The sequence below is a fragment of the Prosopis cineraria genome, unplaced genomic scaffold (assembly GCF_029017545.1).
Source record: "Prosopis cineraria cultivar Desert tree isolate PC_DT_omini unplaced genomic scaffold, ASM2901754v1 PC12, whole genome shotgun sequence".
NCBI classification, from domain to species: domain Eukaryota; kingdom Viridiplantae; phylum Streptophyta; class Magnoliopsida; order Fabales; family Fabaceae; genus Prosopis; species Prosopis cineraria.
Genome location: NW_026555343.1, coordinates 12,880,764 through 12,900,281, shown reverse-complemented (window position 1 = coordinate 12,900,281; position 19,518 = coordinate 12,880,764). Strand labels below are relative to the sequence as shown.

The 19,518-nt window shown below is 30.7% G+C and overlaps 1 pseudogene; it reads left to right on the top strand.

The window, feature by feature from the left end:
* The window catches only part of LOC129289116 (linoleate 9S-lipoxygenase 6-like), a 59,454-nt pseudogene that overhangs the window by 16,597 nt on the left and 23,339 nt on the right, over positions 1–19,518 (top strand).

Genomic DNA, 19,518 nt, shown 5'->3' with positions numbered 1-19,518 from the left:
GATAAAAAAATAATAAGGAGAGAATAAATAAAGAATGAAGATGGGGACGGGGCAGGCTTAGTGCCAAGGAGATAGAGGCCGAAAGGGGGAAGCCAGCTGGTTTCTTTTTGCGAAGGATTGCAGTATGGTGGGGTCCAAACTCTGAAACATGTACTGTATGTATTGTACCCAAAAACAGGCCACCTGAAACGCGTCATTCTTTTTAACTTTTTCAGTTCAACAGGCTCTTGTAATAATGGAGCACGATCCAACCGCGACCCTTTTCTTGTGTAAGTTCACTTAATTAATTTCACCATTAATATACTTTTTGCTTTAACATTAAATCATCTTTGCAAAAAAAAAAAAAAAATCCTTTCCTTTTTTTTAATACAACTATCAGGTGTTTGGACCTGTGGGATCAGATTTATAAACACCATTGAGTTGGGTTAGCTTAGCTTTTCCAATATGATTTTGGATAATTGAACAAATTTACCTTTAAATTATAAGTTTAAGAATATTCGAAATCTTAAACTCATTTTTTGTGTAATTTTTTATTTTAACTTTTAAAAACTATGTAATCTAACTTTTTCATTAATAAAAGTTAACTTTGACCGCTAATTAATCATAACATAACAAAAAGGAGCATAAAAAATTACAAAAAAGAACCAATAAAATTTTCTTAGTCCTTTTTATAATTTTTGGTCCTTTTATGTAATTTTTTGGTCTTTTTATATAATTTTTGAAGTTATTTTTTGTTATTTTCTAATCAACTAACAGTTAAAGTTAATTTTTATTAATAACATAATCAGCTTGCAATGTTTTTAAAAGTTGAAGCAGAATATTAATATTGCATAAGAAAATAAATTTAAAATTTTACACACTTTTAGACTTATAATTAGGGTGCCAATTTTCTGTTTGAACCTATAATTTTCTTTAAATTTTAAGTAGAATCAAGTCTTTCCCACGCGATATTGGCCCACCATTAGTTTTCTTATTTGTTTTTGAGCATTCCTCATATCATTTAATATTTTATTTTTTTGTTTATTCAGCTCCGCATCATCATCAATATCGGAACTGGAGGAAGAAGATGTTGATATGTAATCATGAAGCAACGGTACTGTGTTGTAAGAGAATGAAGGAAGAGTGATGTTAGCTAGTACTTCATCCGATTTCATTTATAAGTTTTATTTCATCCGGTTTCATTTATAAGTTTTATTTTAAAAAATTTATTTAATCTCATTTATTTTTTTAAATAATATTTAAAAAATATTTTTAAAATTATCTTTCATGAGAGAGAAAAAATAATAGGATATTACTTTTTAAATTTGTTATATAGGGGCATGTTTATAATTTTATTTACTTTTATTCTTTATACTTTTATTATATTGGTATTGATCAGGTTGATAGAAATAACTTATAAATAGGTCTGAAAGGAGTAGTATTGAATAATGAAGTTGGTTTGTTGGATGATATGCTCGATGGACATCTCATATCTATGGTTTGACCATGGAATAAAATGAATGTTATTTAAATCATGATTGATCTGATTAATTTCGACCTGATCATAATTGGACCAAATGACACTTACTGAACTCTTAACTGATTCAATAATCACTCCGTTTTTAGTGCTTTATATTTTAATTTGCCTCAACGTACCTTTTCTTCATATTTTTAGCGGTTAATTTTCACTAAAGAGAAAGAAATTTTACGGACAACAGCTAATAATAATCGTGATCTAACACCCGACCTGACCTTCCTCTTCCATAAGCAAGGGTGGCCAAAGTTTGCCTTTCACAAAAATTAAAGTTTATAGCTTTGAAACCAAATGCATCCTTACAACTTAGTCCTAAAAAATTGATTTACAGGAGTAGTTACACTTCAAAAACAAATTAGTTAGTGAAAAATAAATTATAAAAATTAGGCTTAAATAATTGTAAATTAATTGGATTGAATTATCAAAGTTGATGAAAACAAGTTGTCATTGTTGACTGGAATAGGATAGGTGACTTCCATTAGATCGGACTGGTGATGACAATTGAACAATGCACTTTCATCAAGATTGAACTGACTGCAGCAATGGAAACCAGAAGGCTGATTTCCAATGGGAATAGACTGACAACAATAACAAGGACCGGACGCCCGAGTTCCTAGTCTATCATATATTACTGCTGGCCAAGTTAGGACAAAAAGCGTATATATTTGATGCAATCCACAGACACGGAGACGTGTAGATAGACCATATCTGTAGTAATAAATTAAACAGATAAAAAATAATAAGGAGAGAATAAATAAAGAATGAAGATGGGGACGAGGCAGCGTGAGTGCGAAGGAGATCGAGGCCGAAGGGGGGAAGAAGGCCAGCTGGTTTCTCTGCTTTTTACGAAGGAATGCAGTGTGGTGGGGTCCAAACTCTGAAACATGTACTGTATGTATTGTGCCCAAATACAGGCCAACTGGAACGCGTTATTTCTTTTTAATTTTTTCAGTTCAAATTACATTTTATTTTTTGGTTCCATGAAATTTCGAAAGTTAACTAAGCACCCTCCTTTGCAAGGATAGTTTTAGTACTCGAGACGCCGTAAAAGTAAAACGAGATGACATAAAAGATATGCTTACTGAAGTTAATTTTTTAATGCAGATTACCCTTCATAATCATCCTTTCAAATGATAAGAAAAAAAAAAAAAAAATTGATTATTTCCCTTTTGAGAAAAAATAGGAACATTAATTCAAGTTGATTTGAGTTACTATAATTACTTTTCTATTATCCTTCAATGTTTAAATATGGACTTTTAAATAAAATAATAAAGTTACTTTTCTTTTGTAGAAAAAATAAAGGGTTACATTAATTACTTTTCTTTTAAATAACACATCCTTCTGTTCTAATTTATCGCTCCTAACTCCTAAGACAGATAACCTTTTTTTTGTGTGTGTCTCGTTTTGAATTATGGTTTTTTTTTAGTAAAAGAGCAAATTATTCTCTTAAAATAGTGCAATCTAACTCTAAACTCTAATGTTAATAAAAGTTAATATTAATTATTAGTTGACTAAAAAAATGAGACCTTAAAAATTACAAAGACCAATGAAAGTTTTTTTGAAAAACAAAAATTAAATGTATTTAACATGCAATTTATCGAGAGAACTCTGTTCATGACATGATCCATAGTGGAAAATTAGACATTGGAACCAATTTATCACATCTACTAGTATTTGAAGCATTCAATACACGAAAGCAAATTTTATTGGTGGTTTCTGGTTTTTTCTTTTTTATAAAAAAAAAAAAACTCATTTGGATAAGGGTTTAAAATTAGACAGCAAATCATATATGCACGCGGGTGGCAAAAAGATGGGACTTCAAAATTAAATAATTACCTGACTAATTAATATATTTTCGACGACTCCATCTGGTCTTTTCTTTACTGCCATATTTGCTGGAAAGTAACACAATGGTTGTTGGGACAATTGTTTAATTGGCTCGAGGTTAATTTTCTAGAAAATAATTAGAGGTCCAGCAATTTTTGGAAAGATGAACATTGGCTGTGAGATGATATATGATTTCAATACCCAAGTTACTGCTCCACGTTTTCTTTTTTACAAAAAGAGACGATTTCAGTAAAGCATTTTATATTCAAAATTTAACTAAATCATACTTTATCTTTTTAAAAATATAAAATATTTTTAAAAAAATTAAATATCAAAAAATATAAAATATTTTTAATTTTTTAAAATATAATTATTATTTTTTTTAAAAAATATTTTTATTAATAATAATTTTATATTTATTATAAGATATTTAATAAAAATAAATATAAAAAATAAAATTAATTTAAAAATAAATAATTATTTTATTAGAAGTAAGATTTGAGTATAAAATTTTTTAAAAATATATTATACATTTTCTCATATATAAATGATACATCTAAGCTAGAACGTAGCTAATAGTACACTACCCCGTGTTCCTTTTTCAAAAATTAGACAGCGAATCATAAATGCAAACGTGTAGCAAAAGACAGGTCTTTAAAATTAAACAATTGCCTGATTAATTAATTAATTAATATATTTTCGGCGACTCCATCTGGTCTTTTCTTTATTGCCTTCCAGAAAGCAGCAAAATGGATGTCGGCAGTTGGCACAAAGTGTTTAATTGACTCAGGCTTAATCTCCAAGAATTTAGGCCATATTTAGTACATTAAAATTGAGTTCAAAAAAAATGAAATTAAAATTAGAATCATACTTTTAATTTTTTGGTATGTATGAATTCAATTTCTTATAGATTTCAATTCTATCAAAATACCTAAAATTCAATTCCATCTCCATCTTGATGGAATTGCCACAATTTCATGGAATTGTCATAAGTGTCCCACATACACACTCCATCATGATGGCTGAGTTTTTTATATTTTTTTATAAGGACATTTTGGTCTTTATCTATTTTAAATATATATATTTATTAATATTATATTCAGATTCTATTTTCATACCAAACATACATTTATAACTCAATTCTATTCTGATTCCAATTTCGATTCCAATTTCAATTCCGACCAATTCTATCAAAAACTCTTCCATCATACCAAACGAGGCTTTAATAAAATAATTAGAGGTGTTGCAATATTTCAATACCCACTGGAGTCTCTCTCTCTCTCTCTCTCTCTCTAGATTTTAATCTTATTTTTAATGTTTTTATATTATATTTATTAAAAAATTATAAAAATTTAATAAACTTATTTTATCATCCATCTGCATAATCTAAATTTAATTTAAACAGTCAATATTTAATATTAAAATTTTTATAATTTTTATAATTTTGTTATATAGATTTATTCTAAACGGTTTAAATTTAAATTTTTTAACTTATAATTGTCTTAAAAAATATTTTTTTTGAAACGTGTCAGTTATCAATATTTTTAATGTTGTAGTTATTAAAATAAAAAATTATAAAAATTATAAAAAGTTAATGTTAAATTTAGAATGTCTAAAGTACATTCAAATAGTTAATTTTAAAAATTTATAATATTGAATTGGACCATTCAAATTGAATATATATTACTCAAATCAGTGAAGAACATGTTTATTAAGAATTTGATAATTTTTTTATAAATTGTTACTTAAATGAATATAAAATAAAAAATTTAAATGTAAATCGTTCAAACTAAATTATGGATAGTTAGATTTCAGGTCACTCCTGATGGTGATGCTCATCCCGGTGAACGGTGATAAGCACCGAAGCTTGCAACGTATAGGAGCGCAGGAGATGTCCTTGCGCTAATGAATGCATGATTGAGTTTCTTCTTTCATTGGAGTGAACGTATGGAAATTGAGCACCATGTGCAACTTGTACTAATCCTCAGCAATACAAATTTTGTTTTGTATAATCTGTTACATAGTAAAATTTGATGTTAATCAAAATAATCTCCTTTGTATAAAAATATATGAATAAAGTTTATAAAATTACAAGCACCTGCAAATATATATTTTCAAGTTAAAAACCCATACGCAGTCACTTTCAACCATTGTAATCACACCCGTTCATCTTCATCTCTCTCTTCATTCTAACCCATGGTGTGCCTAAACAACATAGTTGCTGCCATAAATGTAATCAACACCTCGCTTGCTAAAACATTTTTAAACAATATCTACAGAGATAATAAAATCTAAAACCAGTAAAAATATTTATTGTGGTGGAAAATTTTAAATCTAATAAAAATATTCAAATATATTTTTCCAAAATACGAACTCTCTACCATGGCCAAAAAAAAACAGCTTACTATTATTATTAAAAAACAGCTTATTCCAAATATGTTATTATCAATCATGAATTGATTATTGTTAAGATATGAATGGTTTATTATTTATGTAAGATGAATACTTATTCCATTAAACTTGTGCACTGTTAATTTTTTAACCTTGTTAAATTCTAATTGTACTGTTGTTAATCATGAATTATTTATTGTCAAAACTCGAATAACTTGTTATTTATTTAGGTGAGCACTTGTTATCTTAAGCTTTATAGGTGCTTTAATTATTTCTCATAAAAACTTATTTTTAGTTAAAAATCAAAGGAGTCGGGTGAAAAATCAAAATATTATTATCATTTTTTAATATAAAATACCTCTTGTGGTGCTTTGGTGATATTTTTCCCTTATATTTTCCCTTTTGCTTTATTCTACATACAGAAAACAATTGAATGTTGTGGGATGGCTAATAAGTGAATTAAAAATAGTTCACAGTGCCAAATATATTTTTGGTACAAACCATTGTGAATGTCAAAATTTATCTGATTACATGAGGTGTTCGCACTTCTGCAAGTCCCTGCAATTATGCTTGCTAGTGTGAATATCAATATCTGAATTTTCCTACATTTGCACAGAAACTCAAGTGAACACTATTACAAAAATAGGTTTTGGTGACGTTTTAAATTTTAATCTTATAGCGTTTAATAAATGTTATAAATTTTAAAGCTATAATAAGTATCTCGTGACGTTTCATTAATTAATGCAATGCCACGAAACTGATGTGAAAGCAAAGGCGTTTCATTTTCCAAACGCCACCTCTATTAGATTTTTTTAAAAATTAGAGAGGTGGCATTTCTTCATTAAACAAACACCACCTCTCTCATACCTCATATTAACAAAGTGGCGTTTGTTCGAGGAAAAATTGTCACCTCTCTCAAACTTAGCTTAATAGAGGTGGCGTTTCTTATTACTTTCTTTTAAAATAAAAATGTGAAATAGATGGCGTTTGTAGGTCTTAAAACGCCACCTATTTGTTACATAAATTTTTTTTATTCATAACACAATTGTGAATTTTTTTAGGGCTAACAACTCCAGATATTTTTTAAAAAAATTATTATAATTAAAAAACTTAAACTCAAACCAAGCCCTTTTTATTTTATTCTTATAATTGACGATATTGTTCTTCATAATGTTGCTTGCACATATTTTGTTCCAGCATCTATTGTCGAAATGTATTCATTTCCTCTTTCAACTCAGTAATTGCACTCTTGTTTGAGTGTCTTCTGCCACCAAGATAAGTGGTTTGGATAACACCAAAACCAACCCCTCTAACACGACCCAGGACTTCTAGAACATTTAATACTTTGCTAAGGATATCTTCACAACCAAATTGTTGTGCTTCTTTTAACCTTTCTTGTGACAAATTTTGCTATTATATAAAATATTAGATTTAGTTTTCCACATAAAATATTAGATTTAAACAAGAATTAAATATTAATACTTATATAAATCTGCCAAACTTGCCTCACACTTTCATCTTTAATTTCACCTTTTGAATTTTGTCGTCCTTTAACCCACACTTCATGTCTTGTAAGTTGTTCACAATTTAAATTATCTTTTTTATCTACATATTAAAATAATTAACTAAATTCATAAATAACTCAAACATATAAAATAGATGCATGTAATAAATATTAAATATAAGATATGTACTTTATCTTGTTCAATGAATGTGTATCCTTTCCGTCCCCTTCTAAAGCGATATTTTTGGCTTTTTGCTAATTGAAGGTATTGCTCACTTTTCAACTGTTGAAATGAAAATTGAATTCATGTTAATTTTATATAAACAAAACTATATTTAATTGGTCAAGTCTAGCATTAATTACCTTAAATTCTTCTGTTATGTGCACTAGAACAAATTCATCCCACTCTTCTTGAGATATGATCCTATCATAAAGTTTCAGTGGATGTTCAATGATATTTTGATTATTATCTATTAAATACTACTTGTAAATATCTGCACGAAATTTTCTAAGAAGAACCCCATCTTTTTTGAGACATATGTTCTATGAATCTCATCAAGCTCAAAACAAGACTGAAAGAAAGATTAAAAATAATTTAGATAACTAAATGTGCATGAAAAAATAATCAAAAAAGATAAAATTTTAATGACTTCTTTTTTTTACTCCAACTTATTCCCATATGAATCTCTTGTATTTAAAAAATGAATGCAAGAAATGCATTTCAAGTTCACATGGGGTCAAAACAATTTTCCTTTATAAGGCTGGAAAATTTATAGGGTCAACCATTTTATTACAAATCATCTTGAAAAATAAGCATAAATTAGTGGTGGTGCGTCGCACTTTTTTTGGGAAAATAGATCTAATGCCAATTGGTAAGAAATTTTGGATGAGCACATGAGAATCATGAGATTTAAGCCCTTGTAACTTCAAGTCTTTCATTGATACAAGATTCTTTACATTTGAAGAGTATCCCTCTGGCACTTTAACATTATGGAGGAATTCAAGAAAACATTTTTTCTCTTTATTCGATAGAGTGTAAGCTGCTGGTGGTAGATATGTGCGATTTCCTTTCTCCACTAGAGCCAACTCCTCCCTTATTCCCATAGAAACCAAATCCAACCTTGATTTGACACTATCTTTGCTTTTTCCTAGCAACTGGGGCAATGTCCTAATTACACCGTCACAAATATTTTTTTTTAATATGCATCACATCAAGAAAGTGTCTTAAATGTAAAGACTTTTAATATGGTAGATAAAAAAAGATTAATTTTTTCTTCCACCCACTTGTTGCAACATTTGTCGTAAAGGGTTTACCAAAATGATTGTCAAGATCTTTCACCTTTTCAAACACATTCATGCCTATCTTCAGCCTAGGTGGTTTCTCTTCTTTGGATTCACTATTGAAAGCTTTTCTCCAGTTTCTTTAATGATGTATCAAAAGTAAGAATCTAGGGTGTCCCATGTAAACATTTTTTCTACAGTGATCCAACTATATTGAATGAGTGTCTTCTTCACATGTAGGACAAGCACCATGCCCTTTGATACTATATCCTGACAAATTCCTATGAGCAAGGAAGTCATTAATTGTGCCAAATAATATGGCTTTTAAATTAAAACTTTCTTTTCTATGCCCATCATAAACCTCCATGTCGGTGTCCCACATTAATTTCAAATCCTCTATCAAAGAGGCCAAATATATATCTATATCATTTCTTGGTTGTTTAGGCCCAAAAATTAACATAGATAACATCATAAATTTACGTTTCATGCATAACCATGGAAGTAGGTTATAAATTATTAATATCACTGACCATATGCTGTGAGTATTGCTCTAAACACTATTTGGATTAATTCCATTAGTTGACGATGCAAGACAAAGATTCCTTTCTTCCTCTCTAAAATCAGGGTACTCAAAATTAATTTTTTTTCCATTGAGGGGAATCTGTAGGATGCTTGAGCTTGCCATCTTTAATCCTTTCATTCTCGTGCTATGTCAATATGTTGGCGATTTCTGCATTTCCATGCATGCGCCTAAATCTCAGTATAATGGAAAAATACCATAGCACCTTTGCAGGACTTGATTTATTTTCATATCATGATGTTTCACATTTAGGGACTTCTCTAACGAGGTATACTCAGTAGAAAATAGGATGCAATCGTTAGGACATGCATGTATTTTCTTGTAGCCTAAACCAATTGAACTAAGAATTTGTTTAGCCTCATATGTCTTAGTGGGAAGTTCATTATTAGCAGGAAATATATCTTTCAAAGCATCAAGCAGTAGAGTGAAATTCTTATCAGTACATCCACATGCAACTTTCAAATTGTACAATACTAAAACTACTAATAATCTAGTGTATTTAGTACAATCAAGATACAATGGTTTCTCTAAATCACCAATCAACCTTTCAAACATTTTAGGACAATCAGGAAAATCATTCTCTATTGCATTTAGCATTTCATCAAGATGATCAGTCTCACACGCATTACTACCAACATCATCACATACATCTTGTCTCTAAAAAGACCTAGTGGTATGACCCCATTCTCCAAATACATCATTCCTCTCCCCATGCCTTGTCTAGCGTGTATAACTTTGATCAATTCCATGGCATATTAAATGATCTAACAATTTAGTTGGAGTAATTCTCTTTCCATAGCAACAAGCTAAGCAAGGACAAAAATTGTTTGAATCTTTCGCATGTTGAACCACAAGTAATAAACTCTTTCACACCATCCTTATATTTTCTTGACGATCGATTAGCAAAATATCCACTTTTGGTCCATACTCACTACCTATTATAGGAAAGTGTTAGGTATGATTTGGTGGCGTTTATGTCACGCATGCATAGTGTACTAATAATTTCTTTTTTAATTTATTGTTTATATTTTAAAATAAAATCAATAACATAAGGATTTAAAAATGAAAGTTTGAAAAATTATATATTAATTTAACAATTTAAAAAATTTTAACAGCATAACAACTTAAAATAATAAATTTTCTGGGTATTAAACCCTCTATTCAATACTTGCAAATACCTAAAATAATTAATTCAACATATTCTAACCAATAACCAACAAAAAATAATTTAATAAATGCAAACATAATTTTAACTCACAGCTAACTAGAATATAAATTAAATAATTTTTTTTGCTTACTATAAAAATTGATTTTTTTTCTCTTTATCATTTAGGGGGAAATTGAAAATTTCAAGGTACCAAACATAATACTTCAAAATTTATCATAAATTAACCCATATCTAATGATATAACTAAAATAAAAAATTAAAAAAAATGCAAAGTGTACCAGGGGAGCTGGAGAAACTACGAAGATCAATTGTTGGTGTTAAGGAAATAATGTTGGGACCACATAGGTTGAAGATCAGGAGGTGAAAATGGAGAATAAAGCTAATTTAGTATAAGTTGAAGTTAGGGACCATAAATTTTAGAATATTTAAAAGTTAAAATTTTAGGGACTAGGGATTATATTTGAAGGTTGGGCATTAATGGTGGGGACATTTAAGAGAAGGAAAAAGAAAATATTTATGTGGACAGGAGTTACCCGTGAGTTGCTAAGCTGGAAGAAAAGGAACCATGAGCTGAGAGCTTCAAGAAGAGGAAACACGAGTTGCTGGAAGATCACGAGCAAGTTGAGAGTTTGAAGCTGGGAGCAAGTTTAGACAAACACCACCTACACAAGCTACAAGAGGACAACATAAGCTGGAAACCACGAGTTGGGAGAGTTGAAGGCAATGTGAAGGAGCTGGGAGCTGGGCAAGCTGGAGCAGTATGTAAATGATGCAGTGAAAAAAAAGAAGAAAGACACATTAAAGAAAGCAAGTGATGGTTGATTTTTTCTAAAACAATAAGACAAACGTAGACACTTTTCAAACTAATAACCACCTCTACCAATGTGCCCCTTGCATATTCCTAACATACTAACACATGCTGCCTATTATCACTATACGTGCGCGGCCTGCACAGCAACCTACCTTATATTATATTTCAATTTTGTTAGAGAGGTGGCATTGTTAAATGGAATAAACGCCACCTCTCTCCTTAAAAAATTATATCCAAATACTTATATTAGTTAACAATGTACATAATTAATAATAATTATTATGTTTTTAATTTAATAATAATTATTCAATAAAATATTAGATTTGCTTACAAATATTAATTTACAATTATAAATATTTAGTTAATAATAGATATATTTATTCAATTAAAGTACTAATAAAATACTTATAAAAATATTAATATAGTTATTTCTATTAATAATTACCTATATTACTTAATAATTATAATCAAACAAATACTAAATAATAATAAAAATAATAATTAAATATTTAATTAATATTAATTTATTAATATTTAATATATTATTTTCTTAATAAATGATGTAGAGAGGTGGCATTTGTTTGAAGAACAAATGCCACCTTTATAACCTCCCTGAAGTTAAATCGCAATTAACTTCAAATCATGATAATTCAGGATTTAACCCTCAAAAGATTACCACATTGTAAAGTTTATAAAAGGAAAGTTTCTAAATTCTTTTAAAGGAATCCCAATCTCAACAATTCAAATATCAAATATAATTTAATAAGCCCAAATCAGAGTTTTGAAAACAAAATGGAAGCTTGAAAATCAATTGGGACCCACAATAATGAGTTTTAAAAACTCAAAAACAGATTTTATGTAGAAAGTGTCACATGTGCCGTGGCTTATGGCTTGTGCGCCACGACGTGTCTTCTCTATGCCATGCGTAGCAACATAAGGCACCGTGCGGCACAGCACATTGCATGAAATTTAACAGTATAAGTGTTGTCATTTGACAACACGGGAAGCAAACTTCCGACGCATGTCAAATCTCTATCCGACGTCTACTTGAGGTGGTTTCAGTGTCTACACAGAGCTTTCTCCTAGTTCTAGCTAATGGCATTGTTTTCACACTCAAACTCATTTTCTACAAAATGTTGAACACCAAAATTCATTTTGACCACTTTTTCACAAAATCTCTCAAATGGGGTGTCCTAACTCAACCACATGTGCTAATAGCTTACACCAACCATTCGACCACACTTAATGGACTCTTGCGGACTCGTGCAATACACTACACAACAAATAAAAATGCATATATTATAAAATCATCACTCAACCTCGATTTTCACAAAACATAAAAGGATAGGAAAAGTTGCACAAAATTAATAATTTCATTTCAAATTTCTCAAAATACATATGTTTCTACTTGCATAAGTATTTTGTCCCTAACCACAGGTTCACAATCAATACTCACTAACCCAGGACATAAAATGCACTGGTTATACATAAAATCATGCAAGTAGTCATGAGTTTTAAAAACTCAAAAACAGATTTTGTGTAGAAAGTGTCACATGTGCCGCGGCTTATGGCTTGTGCGCCACGACGTGTCTTCTCTATGCCATGTGTAGCAACATAAGGCACCGTGCGGCACAGCACATTGCATGAAATTTAACAGTATAAGTGTTGTCATTTAACAACACGGGAAGCAAACTTCCAACGCATTTCAAATCTCCATTCGTCGTCCACTTGAGGTGGTTTCAGTGTCTACACAGAGCTTTCTCCTAGTTCTAGCTAATGGCATTGTTTTCATACTCAAACTCATTTTCTATAAAAAGTTGGACACCAAAATCCATTTTGACCACTTTTTCACAAAATCTCTCAAATGGGGTGTTCTAACTCAACCACATGTGCTAATAGCTTACACCAACCACTTGACCACACTTAATGGACTCTTGCGGACTCGTGCAATACACTACACAATAATAAAAAATGCATATATTATAAAATCATCACTCAACCTCGATTTTCACAAAACATAAAGGGATAGGAAAAGTTGCACAAAATTAATAATTTCATTTCAAATTTCTCAAAATACATATGTTTCTACTTGCATAAGTATTTTGTCCCTAACCACGGGTTCACAATCAATACTCACTAACCCAGGACATAAAATGCACTGGTTATACATAAAATCATGCAAGTAGTCATGAGTTTTAAAAACTTAAAAACAGATTTTGTGTAGAAAGTGTCACATGTGCCGCGGCTTATGGCTTGTGCGCCACGACGTGTCTTCTCTATGCCATGCGTAGCAACATAAGGCACCGTGCGGCACAGCACATTGCATGAAATTTAACAGTATAAGTGTTTTCATTTAACAACACGGGAAGCAAACTTCCGACGCATTTCAAATCTCCATTCGTCGTCCACTTGAGGTGGTTTCAGTGTCTACACAGAGCTTTCTCCTAGTTCTAGCTAATGGCATTGTTTTCATACTCAAACTCATTTTCTACAAAAAGTTGGACACCAAAATCCATTTTGACCACTTTTTCACAAAATCTCTCAAATGGGGTGTTCTAACTCAACCACATGTGCTAATAGCTTACACCAACCATTTGACCACACTTAATGGACTCTTGCGGACTCGTGCAATACACTACACAACAATAAAAAATGCATATATTATAAAATCATTACTCAACCTCGATTTTCACAAAACATAAAGGGATAGGAAAAGTTGCACAAAATTAATATTTCATTTCAAATTTCTCAAAATACATATGTTTCTACTTGCATAAGTATTTTGTCCCTAACCACGGGTTCACAATCAATACTCACTAACCCAGGACATAAAATGCACTGGTTATACATAAAATCATGCAAGTAGTCATAAAGCATGTCAAATAATCCTAGTTGGCAATTACATTAACAAATACACATAAAAGTAACAAAAGAGAAGCATATAGGGAATTACTCCACAAATCCTAGGCCTCTGCATATTTTTCCTGACTCAAATCCGATGAGCTAGATCTTGAAAATATTGAGAATTGAGGGATGAGTACAACCATTCGGTAACCAAGTTTCACTTAACCCATACAGTTGCCTATCAATTATAAATAGATAGAATTAGGCAAGTAAACATGAATCACTCGGCCATGGTTTGCAAAACTAACAACCATGTGATCGGGTTTGCCACAAAACACTTAATCATGTTATTTTGCAAAACATAACATAGGGTCGCAAAAATAACAACCATGCGCCCTCAACACATGTTGGACCACAAAACTTACAACCATGTGGCCGGACTTATATGCATGATCATATACCAACCTTATATCCTCCTGTTACCTCCGACACGAAACCAGTGGCTATGTCCTTCATGAGCTAACCCAGTCTTCCACTTGTGAAGAGTTACTAAGCTAGGGTGAACTTACTCACTTGTGTAATCTGATTTTCCCCAATATTAATAACCATGAGATGTCGTACTCTTAATTTAGCCTCCTCATGAATCGATGGAGACTAGTTAGGTTTGAATCCCTCATAAAATAAGTGAGAGAGTCCTGAATCAACCATAGGACAAGGGCTACCTCCCGATTTCAATAGTCAATGCCAAGACTAGTTCCCAATTCTAATGATCACTGCTAATACCATATGGATTTCAATCAATCTATTCCTCTCCCTAGACGAACTCTCGCCAATGATCATGCTATGCACATTTCTCACATAATATGTAATTTAACAATCAATTCATAATACGTGAACCCACATACTCAATACTCTACAATTTGACACAATATATCATAATTCTCTATTCCAATAATAATAAATCATAATCAATTTTATAAAACACCAAAGGTGAAAAAATTAAGGTTTTCTTTCCAAAAACCATTTCACAAATTAAACATTTTCTCAATATGCATCATTAATTTAATTCATAATTCACATTTTACAAACACAATTAACATTCAATTATAAAGATTAAGTTTCCCTTGGTTACCTCAAACCTTTGAGAGGTCAAAAGTTTACCCCTCATTATACCAACTTCCTAAAGCTTCAACAAGTTCGAATGGTGCCAAAAGCGAACCTCTCTACATCCATACCACAAGAATTTCATCATTATCTAACTCTTGAAGCTTTATCAACATAAAACTCCATACACTCTATTTTTATCAATTCTTAATCACTATCCATTCATACCTAATGGGCTCATAAAATTTTATTAATGCACCTTAGTATTAATAACACCTTAAACCATCATTAATGTACATAAACCTCTCCCAACTATCTCATAAATATCAATTTTTGGATAATAAATGCTCCTATGGACCAACCACTTTTAAAATTATTATGTGGTATTCCAATATATTAAACAACTCCCATTATACTTATTTTAACCAATGAAATTGGACCCATACTCTTATGGATCTAAAATCCATCTTCCAAATCAAACCCTACCATAAATCATCATAAATAAGGGAGAAAAAGTAAGAAGAAGGCACCATAAACTTACCTTGGGCATTTGGGAGCTTTAATCTATCAATAATAGAATCCAATGCCACGCCCTAGTAAAGCCAAATTTGAGCTCTTTGTTTTCTTCTTCTTTTTCTCTTCTGTTTTTGCACAGCACAGGAACTGATTTATAAAAAATTTTGGTTGTGCGTCATGGCCTATGGAACAGAAGAACCCGTTACATTTAAATTTGTCTTTGTGTGCTACAACGAACCAACTACACGCCGCACAGAGAACAATTCTTTACTTTTCTTCCTCTTTCCTTGCTCGAGTGGCTTGTCATCGATCTGGATCCATTTTTAAGGCTAAAATCACAACATTTATGCCAAGTTAAGCCTCTCGGGCCACACACCTCTTAACTCACTAATTACCCTCATTAGGTTCATAAACCAGAGTGGAATTTTTCTAGATGTTACAACCGCTTTGACTAAAAATTAAAAAGAATTAGCTATAATATTTATTAAAAATAAGTAAATATTAATTAATAATAGATATATGTATCCCATTAAAGTACTAAAAAATACTTATAAAAATATTAATATAGTTATTGCTATTAATAATTACCTATATTACTTAATAATTATAATCAAACAAAAAATAAATATTAGTAAAAATAATAATTAAAGATCAAGTTAATCTTTATTTATTAATATTTAATATATTATTTTTTTAATAAATGATGTACAAAGGTGGTGTTTGTTCTTCAAACAAACACCCCTCTATCCTTAAAAAGTAAAAAAAATAGGTATAATATTTATTAACAATAAATAAATATTTAGTTCATAATAGATATATGTATACAATTAAAGTTGTCACACACCTGAAAATGCGATGCAGACGGCATGAGAGTGGAGGTTCTGGCCTTCGGAAGGAAGACCAAAGAAATGGGAGTTGCCACCAAGATTTTGAGAAAAATCTCGAAAAACCGATTAAAGGTGGATAAGGATGGTCTGCGAAAATAGAAAATAGGTTTGGGAGTTGGTTGAGTGTGGGGAAGGTGTTGGGCACCCCACCACACCCCATTCATGAGAACGGTTACCTAAAGTTTATTGTGCTATGTAAATATAGTTTTAAAATTATTTTAATTATCCCTTTTCTATATTCAGTGTTTGATTTATAAAAAATGATAAGAATTAAGTGAGAACTATTTATTTATTATGAGGAAGGACTTGACTCAGAATCAAATTTTGCGGCCTACGTACCCTATAATGGGGATCAAAGTCCACGTCTAGTTCGGACTTATAAGTTTGTTGGTGTGAAAATATTTTTTTAAGAGAAATTAATCAGAAATAATTCACCCTTTGTAAATAAAACAATTTTCTGAAATTTTGATATGTGTATTTTAAATTGCAAAAAGTGATTTAATTTCAATTATTTCCTTTATTTTTAAATTTTGGAATAAAGAAAGAAAATATTTTAAGAATTTTTTTATTTTTTATTTTTTATATTTATGATCAAGAATTTAAACTGCTATACCTGTAGAGTCTTATTGGCTCATACAGTAATACAATTATTCTTTATATCTGCGGGAATCCAACACGCTTGCATGATAAAAGAGTTTAACAACTTAATTTATTACTTAAGTTTTATTTTATTATTTTTTTAGTGTATTCAATATACTTCTCTCTTTTTAAAAAAAAAAGACTCTTAATCACATACCTGCAAAGCCTTATTAACTTTTACGGTAATACGATTATCCTAAATATCTACGGAGGTTCAAAATCCTCACACCATAAAGGATTAAATATTATATATTTTAAAAATATTTTAATATGTAATTATATAATTTGCATTTTAAAATATTAAAAATTTTAATCGCTATACCTACAAAGTCTTATTGACTTTATAGTAAGATGATTATTCAAGAGGTCTATGGATATTCAAAAATCTCACATGACTAAAAGATTTAATGTATTAATTTAATTAATTAATTTATTAAAAAATATTTATAATCTTATTTACAAAAATCATTTATTATTCACTGTATACAAAGTGATAATTACATATCTGTGAGGATTTATTATCCCACACAATGATGTACTTAATTTAAATCTCAACGAAGATTCTTAAAATCTCTCATTAGACTTAAATATTTTATTGATTTAAATTATATATAAAAAAAGAGTTAATTTGAATGATGGGCTTTTGAAACCCATATTATTATATACAAAATTAATCCTCATACCTTTGAAATCTTATTAATTTTCATGACATAGGATCATTTTAAATGCCTATGGAGATTCTTAAAATCTCACATAACAATAAATAATCAAGATATTTGCAATCGGTACATATTATTATGGTTGACTAAATAATTTATGCATAAAGCAAGAGAGAAATAAATTATTTTGACAACTCACTATTCTTTTGACTTGAGGATATATTCTTCAAGATTTTTTTAATTGGCCTAATGCTCAAATATGGCTTTCAAAAAGAAATAATGATTGTCATGATTATAGTGCATCTGACAATTAGAATAAACAGGATTGATATATTATCACCATCATTAATCACCCAATTTATTTCTTGTCGAAATTAAAATCAAGATGATGTTTTAAAAATAATTTGTGGATAAACAATAGTCCCATATTAAACATATGCATGCTCTTAATTTTTCCAAAAAATAATATGATCATTTCAATGAATAAAGTAAGCATATGAAATTTTTGAAAGAACTACAAAATTTTAAACAAGAAAGAGCCAAATCAAAGCTATAACCTAGTTGTGCATGTAAAAGCTAACTTACAAAGAATGGAACAAAATTATACCTGACATTGCATTAAGTAGGCTCCACGGAAGGTACCTGATAATGTGGTTGAAGCTTGAGCCGCTTCCATAACCTTCTCTATCACCAACTGCCCCAATATAAGCACTTCAAGAATCTCTCCAACCTCAGGAAATCTTTACAAGGACACACGAAAAAAGGTTGATTCAACACTAGTGAGAAAGTAAGAAAGCCACAAAGAAAAGTCCATTCCTCCTCTTCAACTGAAGAAGTAATCTGCCACAAATATTCCAATATTAAGGATATGATCCAGAATATCACGTTCACTCATTTCTCCGGTTTCCTTCAGTCTCGGGGATACAGAAGTACAGTTCTACTGGGCAACATAAGGGATCTTCCAGAATAGAGTGTAAAGGTGGGGGGCTGAGAGAAGGGGCCATGCGAGTGAGTTTGCAAGAGTGTAATTTGCAGGGATGAAGAACCTGGACTTGAAGTTGCGCCATTGTTTCCTTTCCCAATTACTTCGAGTTTCTCCCCGCCTCATTACTTCTCGGTCTCTTTCTCTCTCATTTTTCCTCTTTGTTATCTCTCCTTTCTCATCCGTGCTCTCTCCTTCTCTGTGCTCTTGTTCTCCTCTCCGTCTTTTGTTTTTGTGCTATCTCCTTCTTCTCTTTCTTTCTGCTCTCTCCTCTCTTTCTCATCCGTGCTCTCTCTTTCTCCTCTCTTCTCTTTCTTTCTCTCGGTCTCCTTTATTACTGTGCTGCTTCCTCTCTCTTACTCCGTCTCTTTTTTTACTTCACCATCAATTTTTTTTCTAACCCCTCCATGCTCTTTTCTTTCATTTTTATGACCTCTTCCACTCTCCAGTTCTCGGCTTTCTCTCCTCCTTTTTATCTGGTTTTCTTTTTCTTCTGTGCTTTTCCTCTTCTCTCTCTTCATCCCCTTTTCCTCTTCTCTCCTCCCTTACTCTGTTTTCTCTTCTGTTTTTTTTTCCTCGTCCCCTCTCCAGTTTCTGTCCTTTTCCCGTGTCCCTTACTCAATCTTTTTTGTCGTCTATTTTAAAGCAGAAATAGGGAGAGTTGTGTGTGAAGAGCTTACGTGTTGTGCGTGTGTTTTGTGTGTTCACTGTGTCCCCTCTGTCTCGCGTGCGTGTGTGTTTCTCTGCGTCTGCTTTTTCTTTGCTGTTTTATGCTGCTGTGTTTGCTAGGTTCTTTTCTTCTGTTACGTGCG